Below are 13477 nucleotides of genomic sequence, written 5' to 3' on the forward strand. Positions count from 1 at the left end.
GAGAGAGAGAGAGAGAGAGAGAGAGAGAGAGAGAGAGAGAGAGAGAGCGATGTTTTCGTAAGTGTGATGTCACGAATTGATTTAGGCGAAGCGAGTTCGAAAAATGACTAAAAAACAAATACAAAAAATTTTCTTGGACTTTGTCTGTAATGAAAATGTTCTCGGAAAGCTTCAAATGACAATTTTTTTTAAACCCTAAAGACAACGAATATAATCACAAAGGGGAACCAGAATTACCTAGAAACATAGTTACAAAATATTCATAATAATTCAATATGTAAATTCTAGATGTTTTGATTGTACATATATGAATACATTAAATATTTGCAATAATTTTATGGAAAAATTAATGACAAAAATCCAAATATGTATTTATATACAAATAGGTAGTTTACGAAACAAAGTCCAAGAAATTTCCCAAACGAGACAAATATGAACAATAAGTTTTTAAAAAGAAAACGATGCTAGGTGATTTTGTTCGATTGAATGTTGAGTGAAAGTGCCTTTTGCGATATGTTACATATTTCCCTGTAGCTTTTCGGTATTGAAGGGAACCGGTTGCTTTCGATTGTCGTTTTCGTAGTGTTCTCGCTTGCCACCTTTACTGATAACGACAACGCATTTGAATTGATAATATTTATCATAGGTTCAATGAAGAATATCGAACCGTTAGTTCTCTTAATTTCTAATACTAAATCAACCCAAGAATTTCTTGTATATTTTGTTACTAAGTCGGACATAGGCTACTACGAGATTCGTGGTACACTTGACTACAAAAATTATTTATTATAACAGATGTACAACATTTTTTTTTCATACGGTTCTGGGAAATTTGACTTAAAACATCTGATGAACGTGAGCTTCTTCAGAGATGGGCAAAATGACAGTTTTGACTGATGAACGAACGATAGAGTACTTTTTATTCGTCACCTGTTAAATAAAAATGAAGATTTAAATTATGATGTAGTCTCATGCAGCCTCTATTAATTTAATCTTTTGCCCATTTCAACAAAAAATATTTTAATGTGTACCACATAATCTATGAATTTAATGATTTTCTAAGTCATTTTTCTAAAACGTAAACACTACAGCGAATTTATTTTACTTCACTCTACGTAATTTACGATTATTGTAACAATTATTTTAGATATGCGATAGTTTCCGTTTTAATTCCTAGAGTACCGATAAACAAGGCTCGCTTACTATTTACATTCGTAGGATATTAATATGTCGATGTCTCGGTTAAACTCGATTCCATCGAAAATTTGTATAGAACAATAAAGTTTCTAAATTTCAATTGCAACAACTTCTATCGTATACCTTTTTGCTGTAGAAAAAAAGGTAAGCGAGACATCGTACATATTGCGTGCGGTGATTTACGTTATGTACAATTAGATTCTAAGTTCAGCTACCTGTGTTTTATTTATAGTCTTAAGTTGAACTCCCTCATATAGACAATTAATTTAATGTAGTATGTCACAAAGAGTTACCTTCTTCTTAAACGTACCACGAATTACATCACACTCTGTAAGTGTATACGAGCGACTTCAATATTCAAATATTAATTAATATTTTAGCGTTTTGTAATTAAGTTTACAATGAAGAGAATTAATACATCAATGAATATCATTTTTTATGAGAGACTTAGGAAACAATAAATTCTTAATTCGACAGTTTTTGGTTAAACAAACAGTCGCCCAAGAAGTAAAAAGATACAAATCTCAACTCCGAGATCCAATTAGCCCATGTTGTTTGTCTTTCAATGTTTCGTAATTAAAAATGGCTTCACTGTGCATTGAATATTGAAGTTGCTCAGTTTATATCTTGTACGAGTCGACGTTTTTCTTGATTATAAATTTTCCTTGTTATTAAAAGTACGAAGAAATGTTCGAGACAACAGTTGCATAAGGAGGAGCAGGTATAAAGACAATTTTTTTTAAATATTCATTTTGTTGAGCCTTGGAGTTATTTATTTCTTCCTAAAATAAAACGTTGTATTTCCTTTTCGTCAAACGAGAGAATCAACGACATAATTAAATTATTCGTTTACGTTCGCAATGGTTTAACCAATTGACATGTAAATAATTTAACAATGAAATACGTACCGTAAGTTGTCCAGAAAATATTGATAACCTTGATTGCTCACAAAGAATATTTTTTGATGATCTTCGCATCTCATCCTCTTAACAAAACCGTACACCTTTTGTTTCGAATTTTTGACAACGTTCAAAAGACACGTAGCAATTAATTTATTATAATATTATTAATTCCTACAAACGCGCGTCTCGTTTTTGGACGATTGGATTTACTTCTTCCATTCCTTCGAAACTGAAAGGCTGAAATTGCAAATTAACTTTAACGATAGGTATACTTCTGTACTTCTCTCGTTTTAATTTCAAGATCTATTTATCTTCTCCGAAGGGCGAACTTATTCTATATTGTACCAATTGTAACTTTTTTATTGCTGTATATTGTAATGAATTTTTAATGCATGACAGATTTCCTGTTAAGAATGCATATATATAAATATAATATATTACATATACCTGTATCTACTCATCGGTAGGGGGATAGGGGGGAGGAGTCAACATTAAAATTGACGGGTTCCGTGGCACGTTCAATTGTGGGGTATACAGAAACGTTCTAAAGTAAGTGGTACAATTACTGTTACATAGTACCATGCGCCCACTTGTAGAGTGTGGAAGCTTCAAGCTTTAAAGGGAAAAGACTTGGTGCTGTGATCGAAGGTCTCTTCGTGGAGACATTATCGAGCCAGTAAGATACATGCATTTCAACTTCGTAGTATTTATTTCTACCAAGTTTCGCTACGTGTAGCAACTACGAGACAAAGAATTACGAAACAACGAAATTCTTATCTTGCATCCCTACCAAACAAATTGAACTACAGACTAAAACACTAATTCTAGCGTCACTGCAGTTTATTCGTCGAATAATGCATCGATCCAAGATAGTATAATAACACTAGTAAGAGAATGTAAAAAGTGACAAACATGAGCATGTACAAGAATATGAACTATTTACAATGCAGTGGAAAAGGATGGGAATTATTTTGTGTTAATAAGTACGCGTTGTTTCCACTGGAATATAAAATTCCTTATTTTTTTTTCATTTACGCATGTTCTTGTACTGCGTTCTATTTGTAGCCTGCGTACTCTTTTCAATATCTACACCCTGGAGTGCAACCAGCACTTACAAAGGGATTTAAATCATTTATTTCATATTTAATATTTGTTGAATATAACAAGAATTTCTTGTTTTCTTGCTAAATAAAATGAAAACTGTGTCAACTCATTTGAAATTTCTGGTTGCGTCACTAATCACGCAGAAAAGCATTGCTGGATAATTAAAACTTTCGCATTTCCAGTCTAGAAATAACATTCTGTTATTTTAGATTACTCTAAAGATTATTCTAAAGCTACGCATTGCTTCGAATACGTCCCTTCGTTAATTTTAAACAATTACTATTCTTACTGTGTCTATTCATATCGACACAATGCTTTCGCTTTAATGGGCATTAAGAATTGTTGCGTTTTACAGATTTTACTAGAATGAATATAACGATCGCGACGCTGCACAGCAGAATGTATTTTTATTCGCATAATGTAGAATTAATTTTGTGTACTACGTTCCGCGTGATAGTTATTAGAATTTTCAACTTTGTTCTGATAATAACTCTTTGCGGCACGAGGATTTTAGTTTTGAAACCTTCCTTGCATAGGAAAGGTAAAAACGTATAAATGTGATGAATTCTACTTATTTAAAGTTTTATATGTAAAAGACACCTCAGAAGCGAACTATGCAAAGTCCAAATTTTCGAAAATTGAAATAAACATGTCAAGTACGCCTAGCTAGTATTATATTTCTCATTGGAATTTATTATATTTAAGAGAATCTCCAAAATTTGGAGTTAACATAGTTCAGCTTTAAATACATTTCGGGATGAGGAGTTATATTTTTAAAAATGTCAAATAAATAAATAAACAGTGTTTGGCAAGGATGGCTATTACGAAAATGTGGCAGTTCAGCAAGGTGATATAAACGCGAGAAGTAAAATGTTGAAACAAGTACTGTTGTTGACCACAGTGTTTGATTAGACATTTTCTGGGTGTGGTCATCCGTGCTGGAAAGAGTTAAGGTTCTCACCAAAATATTTGACCGCGTTTCCTCATCAAAGAAAAGAGAAAGATGGAGAAGAAACTGGCAGCGATATACACCCTCGAAGGGAACCTCGAGCACAGAACGAACCGCGAGGAATTTCTTCATGTCTTCGACGGAATTTGATCATTCGGTCGATTATTTTATACCTCGTGATTGCGAGTTTGAGAGTCGCGGAAAAATCATTGGACTGCTATTAACATGAGACTCCATCGTGTGGGAGTGTCTTGCACATAGAGTTCGATAAAATCATTTTTTAATAAGGAAGGTGTGGTTCACTTCGTAAATTTAAAGTTTTGCAGGCATAGAATAATTACACATGATCTAAATAACATTATATTTAATATTTCTTAGTGCCTCATATAATTTCAAAGCTATTAATAGAAATGTAAAAAATCAATTTGCTTTTCAATGTTACTATTATGTTTAATTTCAAGATCAAATATTTTTTTCATACATAATCTGAAGTAGATTTAAAATTGTGAGACCGAAACATTGATTTTATTTATTGTTTGATTTAATAAACAAAGATTCTTGAAATTGCCAACGAACTACAATTGCACTTTCGACAGATTGAGCTTGTCATATTATTGAAATCATACATATGAAAATTATTTGGTTTAGTTTCATAATTTGAAATAAGATTAAATATGATGGTATAGCAATTTGATTAGATTTATATGTAGTTTATTTCTGCAAAGCTTTGAATTTGTTCGACTGCATCTGGATAAAACTCTTGCATAATAAATAAAAGATCTTTGAATACACTTCTCATTAAATAAAGATTTGAATTTGAATTAAATACTCTATTATTTTACAATGAGCAAATGAAAATTTAATTGGTGAATCGAATAAACATCATCATTATTATTCGAATAAAATTTTATTTATCCCCGCTCGCACATGAGCCACGTCTCGAGCTACTGGGGTCGAAATACAATCGATTGACATGCCAAGGTCAGTGACAGGCTATCCTCCCCATAATTTCCTTCGCAGTTGAATTTCTTGTCTTTCCCCTGGTCGTCTGCAACGCAGTCGATAGACGGACAATCACTTATAGACATCAATAAATTTCTCAGACATGCTAATACATGCGCATACGTTTAGTTCTTATTTTGAATATAGTAATATCAAAGTAGCTTCTAAAATAATGAATGAATATTCAAAATTAATTTATCCAACAATATAAGAACTGGTCGAAGTGGTAATTACGTTAAAAAAATGGCATACATGTATGCAGATACAACTAATGCATTCAGTCAGTTCAATAAATATTTGTACCCTCTATGTTCATTGTCGAAGTTTGTCTAAATTAAATGACAAGTTGATATTTCTAAATAAATTTTTCATAACAAATATAGACATATGTAAAGTTTATTCATGTACATATGTATTTATTATGAACCATTTATGTGGAAACGTCAAACCTTCATCATTTAATTTTAACAAACTTCTTCAATAAGCATAGAGGGTACAAATACTTATGAAACTTACTGTATCACACTTCGCCAAACTGACTTTTCAGTATGATAAGTTGTTACGTCTGTAACTCCTGCGGAAAGATAGAAGAACGTTAGGCACCTGTTTTCTCAAGTCGCAGACTCTCTGTCTGGTGCAACAAAATATCCCATTATTCATATCGAAATGAAAATAAATAGAACACTCGTTTCGAACGAGTTCGATATCTCTTATTTTACCATAAATGAATGCTTCATGCGATGCGTAACACGAACCAAGGATTGGATATTTATCTTCAAGACGCAATATTTACCTCTCGAAGCAATGTTCGTATTAAAAACTATCAATTTTTTTTTATTGGTTCATCTTCTTGAAAGTGGTATTCAAAGCAATTACGAACATTTTCAGTAGCAACGTTGATGAAAAAAAAATCATAACAAATTGAATGGTGAGCTCAACTCCCTTGTCTATCATTTGAAGTCAATGCAAGCGACTAAATCCATTACTGTGAGCTCCTAGCGGCTTGTCGGCAATAATTTTGACAATGACTACGCTATAGAAATTAAAATAAAATTAATAAATTAATAATGTTCGCACCCAGCATTGAATCTATCAACCTCCAACACTTTATTATAATTACATACTTTATCGTATACTAAATTCCGACGACCTACTACGCTATCACTAACGACCTTGGCAAGCCAATTTCAATTCTCAGTCTACCTCGACCACAGCAACTCGTGTACGATTTCATTCTCTCAGTGCGAGATACAACTCCGCCGCGTCGGAGTCGACGAAACGAACGTCCGACGCGACTCTTCCTCGCATGGGAACGGTCCCATCGGGACGATAATAGACTCGCATATGTTCTCCGCGCGCGGCATATCGATTCAACCCCTAGAGAGGGTGGAGGCGAAGGCGCGACGATTTCACGCGAAGAAAAAGTCTTAAGAGGGGAACGAATTCCCTCGCGTACTCGGTATCGGAATTTTCGTAGTAATAAGGAATCTGTCGATCGTTAAAGAGTATAAGCTTGCATCGTCGTTCCCGCGTCGGCTGCATTTCGGTAATCGAGTTGAACGAGATTGATGCCAAAAGCGACGAAGATCGATGCGATCGAGACATGCGAAACAACGCCGACAGGATTGGGGAGAAAATACGGCTTTGGTTACCTTGTAATCAGTAATCGTGACTGATGATTCATCAGATTTCGCCTGAAGTATTGCAAATTATCGACGATAGATCTGAAAGTTGTAAACGATTATTGGAGAGTTATTGTGAAGCCATTGTCGAACTCTGGACGTTGGAAGCGACGAAAATTTAAGGTTTAAGAGTAGCGATTCTGGCGTTTTCTTTGAGAAACAAGCGAACCTTCGTTCGAACGGAGGCATCGATGTTCGAGAATGCATGCCAGATGAGCAAAATCATTTGAACGAGTAATTTAAGGCATAATCTTATTGTATGTGCAAGCTCTAGGATTTAAGATACACGATTAAGGAAGGAATGGCTAAGGTGGGCAGCGACGATCTTTATCATTGTTATAATTATAGCTCTTGCGTACACTATTGCAATACTTACTACTACTGCAACTATTGTATGAATAGGAATTATTAAGCTTTCTTATGCCGTTTCTCTATTGTACCACTTATATACACCTGAATTGCACGACTTTTCGAGAATAAATCTTTATGAAACGCTCCAGTCTTTTGTAACTTGGCTGTTCTATCTGGATTTTTCTGGTCCCTGATGCGTGGAGGACAATCTTGAACTTGCGTTCAATCGCTGATCCGCTTAGTTTTTAATTGATTTTAAAATAAATTATGGTTACAATTGTCGTATGAGTTCATCGTTCCACTTTTTGTTCATCATTTCTTTCATTTACACCGGAATATGCTGCGACGAGGCGCTATCTCGTCGACAAAATAATTCTTTCGTCTGCATGTGTTCATACAGGATTTTTCAAAGTGCATTTATTAAATTAAATAAGTAGAGTATTTAAAATAATACGAGAAAAACATATCGAGACATCCAACAAACCTGCATATTCAGTCACTTACCGTTCAGATTGAGTATTGATTAATTCAGAGACGCATAAATGACTGGAAAATAATTTTTAAATAAGTGGAATATTTAAAATGATACAAGAAAAACATATTTTACAGTTGTTGAACGATAAATGTATCGATATAGAAAGAACTATTTAAGTTATTCAGCATTTTCTACATTAAAAATTTCTTCCTTTTGAAATTATCTTTGTTAAATTTAAGCATTGTCGAAGTCTATTTTCTTGGACACTAAAATGTTTTCCAAAGGGGACTTTAGTCTTTTATTTAAAAGAGCAAAATTTTGGAACACAATTTTTAATCTAATCATTATACTAGGTAATCATTATATTAGGTGGACTGGAAAGTAATGTCGTTTATTTTACATTCAATTCAAACAAATTTTTAATAAATTCCTTTTTTTAATCAATTGCAATTATAAAAATCAATGAGCTAGTGAGTGATAAACAAGTATTTCAAATTGAAAAAACGACATTACTTTCCAGTCCACCTAATAAAATTCTTAATTTCATGTATACAACAATTAATTTTTTTATTATGATTTTGGATTCCATTCGATTTTGTAAATGATTACAAAGTTATAGACAGTTAAAATATTTACAGATACCAAAGATGATTCAGATTTAAGATTTGAAAAGTACCGAATGAATTAATACTTGTTTTTAACACTGTACAGATTTCATATATTAAAAATTTTTGTCTGATTGTGAAGTCTCTGTAGAAACCAATCGAAGTGGCAAAGCCACTGACACGTTTCTGGAATTGTATGCACGTCGCGGTAAACAGGGCTTTCTTCTTGAATAAAAGCAATTCCGTGGAGGATTAATTCCACCTGGGACACTGGTCAATGCATCAGTGTCCAATAAAGAAACGTCTCGAAAGAACCAAAAAGATCAATTTCTCGATAAATCGCAATACTTTCTTCCAGATGCGATTGTAACGAATCTTGTTCGTGCCCCGTAAGTAATCGTTAATCTAATTAATCATTTAAAACGTTCGTGTTTCTAAAGACAACTAATTGGAGAGGCTCGGGAGTGTGACTAAAAAATAAATCAAACCCGGTGTCAAGTTAATTTTAAAGTGACAAGTCGATTTTTGTTGAAAAATATCGATTTTCACCTAAAAACCCACGCTTTTCTGGATTTAAACGTTATTTTCTCCCTAAAATACCATCGCACAATTTTTTTTGGCAATACGATTCAAAAGCTGAGACTTTGAGGAAGTTTTTCCCGAAGAGTTCCCACCAGACAACTATGTCTTTGAAACCGAAAAACGGATAGATAAAAAGTCAAATTTTTTTAAATTTTCACAATGTAGAGTTTGACCTAATTTTTCACTTGTTAAATCCACGTAATAAATTTTGATTTTCCATCAGAGAGACGGAAAATTTAATGCTCTTTCGAATGGTGTACTGATTTTTAAGTTTGCTCTGTAATTTAGTGGAGTTATGGCCGTTTAAAGAGTGTCAAGTAGAAAACGCAGAAAAAATATTAAAAGTGAAAATACTCGAGAATAAGGCGACACAAAGAAAATGTCTAAGAATAATTTTTTGTTGGAAATTTGTTGTAGAATTGACACCCTGCGTATGTTCGGGCTTATACGTAGACACCCTGTATACAATTCCTGTTAATAAATTTTGCTTCACCTGGTTTATTAAGTTAGGTTTATTTATACTGTATAGTCCCCAATTTTTCGAACCATCCTTTTCAACATCAGGGCAGGTATCTGTGCAGGTATTAAATACTATTATACGAATATGAACCATTGTATAAGCACAATTTATTCGACATTAATAAATTCATATAACAAAATCCTTTCTCTACTCTATGTTTACTCCATGCAGTATAAATTCTCTAAAAAAAAAGGGCAGTGTTGTTGACGTTTCAGAGTAAAAATAAATACAGTAATAGATGAAGCAGTTTAATAAAAAACAATGTTCATGCCCAGAACGTTTCAGTCTTTTCGTGAACTCTTATTGAAGATTGTATATCCTATTCTAGTCTGAAGACAGTCAAACGAAATAGTAAAAACGTTAACACGAACATTATTTCTACTTAAATTTATCCGTCTACAACTGCATTTTCAAAATTTATCGTATATTTTCGCACGTGGAAATGATCTTGTCGGTTGCGGAATACCCTATATATTCAGACCTTTCGCAGGACGTTTACGTGATATAGATTTTTCGCTGGTTGAGTACTGCGCAATGAGACAAATTCAACGACCTGGATGAAAAAGTTTCTTCGTTCGCCTGCTCGTGCTTTATTACTCCTTGAATACGAGCAAACGTGTACATCCACTTCTCCAGGACTTCATATTTTCAATAAAGTCAATAGGGAGCATCGAATTTTAACATCTGGGCTTGCAGCAAGAAGCAGTCAGTAACACAATATTTCGAATCCACTTTTGTATTTGTGAAGTATTCGATCACGCGTTTAAGCATTAAATATTGATTATTTAACTAAACATGAATTATATAAAATACAGTTCGCCAACACGAGCTCAATATAAGATATAAATATATTTGATCTTTTCATAAATCTTTATTGATTTCAATGTGCAAACTTCTAATGTGATACGTTGAAAATTATTGTCAGATATTAAAAATTAATATAGAGTAATATATTAAAGAAGGTTACTAGAGAGTATATGTATAAAGGGTGAAAAAAAATTATTCGATGAACTCAAACATTATTAAAATTATTAAACGATTATTAACATTATTGCCAATGGATACTCGAGACACAGTGATTAGAGAATATTATTATTTCATGCACTTTATCATACAATTTCAATAAAATTGTAATGAATCATTTTTAACAACGCTTCGACTCTTGAATTTTACTATAAATTAATAGTAAAATGCTTTAGAAGACTATTACCAAATGCTTGATAATTGTCTAATTATTCATCGAGCCATCATGGTAATTGTTATTGTTAAGAAGGGTACTTGTGTAAGACTGTTTAATAATTTTCCTTGTACATATTAGGTTGTCCAGAAACTTCGTGTTAATTTCTAAGAAAAATTCATAAACACGTTTGAATTTTAATATATATTTATTGAATTACATAGGTGCCACTTTGTTCCACAACCTTTTCACTTTTTGAGGGATGTATACATGTTATTTGTTTTCAACCACTTCGATATATTCAGACCTGTACCACCTACCAAAAATCGACATGGACTTTCCGGACAACCCAATATTTTCACGTGAAGATAAGCAACCCCTGCGTCACCTAAATTCCACGACATCTAAGCCCTGCATCGAGCTAGCCTTTGTGTCACGGAATCCTGATTGATGCTTTGAGACTCTAACATCCAAACCTAGAGCACCCGCCTTACACTTCTTCCTCTTCCAAAATCGTTAAAAGGCCAAACAACTATAGAATAGATGTTCGAACGTCGTCATGAGATCAATAGTACATCATTATACAGGGTTATCCAAAAGTACCTTTTGGATGTTGAATGAGAACATCTATCAAACGCCATGTTCATTTGTTGTCACTTCCTTTTATTTCTAACCTACAATGATAGACAATTTCAACTATGGAGTCGTATACGATTGCAGAGCGTGTTAAAGTGATTAAAATTTATTTTAAAAATCAGTGTTCAATAAAAAATACCCATCATAAATTACGTGATTTTTTCGGCGTACATAATCGTTCATCAGAGCAAACAATTAGAAATTTGGTTAAAAAATTTGGTGAAACTGGATCTGTTCATGATAAACGAAAGTCTGGCAGACAAAAACCAATTCGGTTGAATGAAAACATTGCTGCTGTTCGTGAAAGTGTTGCCAATGATCCATCAACTTCAATTCCACGTCGTTCTCAAGAATTGAGTATTTCTTATGGCAGTTTGTGGCGAATTTTGCATAAAAATTTGCATTTGCATGCTTTCAAAATTCAATTAACTCAAGAAGTGAAAGAACGTGACCATTTGCAACGCAGAAATTACGCTAATTGATTGTTAGAACATCGTTCAATTGGTGCATTGTTTTCACGCAATCATCTTCAGCGTTGAAGCTCACTTCACATTGGATGGACACGTCAATAAGCAAAATTGTCGCATATGGGGAAATGAAAATCCAAGAGCCCATAAAGAAAAATCACTTCATCCAAAAAAGGTTACTGTTTGGTGTGGATTTTGGTCGAAAGGCGTAATCGGTCCATTCTTTTTCGAAAACGAAAATGAAGATGCAGTTACAGTAAATGGTGCACGTTATAATGAAATGATTATTGATTATTTATGACCGAAATTAAATGGAATCGATATAAACAATGTTTATTTTCAACAAGACGGAACTACGTCATACACAACGCGTAAAAACATCAGTTTATTGCGATCGAAATTCAATGGTCGATCAATTTCAAGGAATGGTGATGTGAACTGGCCACCTCGATCGTGTGATTTGACCCCATTGGATTTTTTTCTTTGAGGTTATTTGAAGAGTAAAGTTTATGCCAGCAAACGAGCAACAATTCATGACCTGAAAAACAACATTAGAAATGAAATTGGTGAATTAAACGAGCAAATATGCCAAAATGCTATCGAAAATTTTGATTTTCGGATTGATGTCTGTAAACGTGGTTGTTCGGGAAGTAAAGTGGACACGATATAAACTCTCCGTTGAAACAGGTAAAATGCCAATTTATTATAAGGTAGCAAGGTCTACAACGATTAATGTTCTCTCTGATCGCGTCTTCGAGTTCTACAAATTGAAATCTGAGTTCTCCTCGTCGGGTGACAATCGAAGATACCTCGCACCACCACTCCTCACCCCAGATGCCACCCCCGTCGAGTCCAAGAGGCGCGCCCATTGGCCCTGGTTTTGGGACCAAGGCCCAATCAGGGCGCCCCGATTCTCACGCGCACCCCAGTCGCCGCGCCCCCATTAACGGTATCGCGGAGCAAGGGTAGGTGGTATTCTAAAGACCTCATAAACGGTCACTCCTACATGGATATTGCCGGCAATATCAACCATCGGCTCGAAACAGCCTCGCTTCGCTAGCATGCCGTAAACTATTGTCACCTTTCGCTGTTTCTCCGCATCGCCCGAATAAAAACATTAAAGACTTATTTCTACGATTTCCGAATAGCAAACGCGGTACTAAATTCATCAACATCTTTGTCTTGCCAATGGAATTCGAGGAAGCGCCCCAAATGACTGTCTGCGCGCATTGTTCGCACTCTATTCCAAAACATCTCAATTGTACACTGTGTGTACCCGAAACGCCTCCCAACGGACTCGTCTGCTGGCTTGCAGCCACGGTCGGCTTTTGGGCCTCCCCGCGCCGAGGTCGACCTTTAGTTCAGGGCCTAATCCTTATGCGAGGTCTGTTGAAGTCAGGGAATGGTCAAGCCATGCCCCCACTGAGTAGCCGGATAGCCGTGAATCGCCCTAACGATTCACGCAGATGCAGACTCGACCGCGAAGGATCGCCCATGTTCTTTACTGGCAGTCATTATCGCTCCTCCTCGTTCCATCGGGTTGATTCTATCCGGAACAGTGGTCGTGATGGTCATTTGACAGATATCGTTTTTTACATGTAATTGTCATAGATAATACCTGATAATTAAATAAAAAAACTAATAAAATTAAAAAGGGTATCTATTTTATTTAAAAAAGACTTCCTACAGTCTATTTTGGATAACTCTGTATCTCTGTGTATTCACCAGTTTATTTGTGTATCGAAGTTCGACCACTGAATCTTTGTTGGTTCGTTTCAACATCAACAATTCAGGTCATTCAGTCATCGAATCGCTGTCACTGGAATTT

The 13477-nt window shown here is 34.5% G+C and overlaps 1 protein-coding gene across 1 annotated transcript in view; it reads left to right on the forward strand.

Moving 5' to 3' along the window:
* Positions 1 to 13477, forward strand: part of LOC128872794 (uncharacterized) — a 148964-nt gene that overhangs the window by 101237 nt on the left and 34250 nt on the right. The gene's annotated exons all lie outside the window — the stretch shown is intronic.

Source organism: Hylaeus volcanicus, chromosome 2 (assembly GCF_026283585.1).
Source record: "Hylaeus volcanicus isolate JK05 chromosome 2, UHH_iyHylVolc1.0_haploid, whole genome shotgun sequence".
In the NCBI taxonomy this organism is placed as follows: domain Eukaryota; kingdom Metazoa; phylum Arthropoda; class Insecta; order Hymenoptera; family Colletidae; genus Hylaeus; species Hylaeus volcanicus.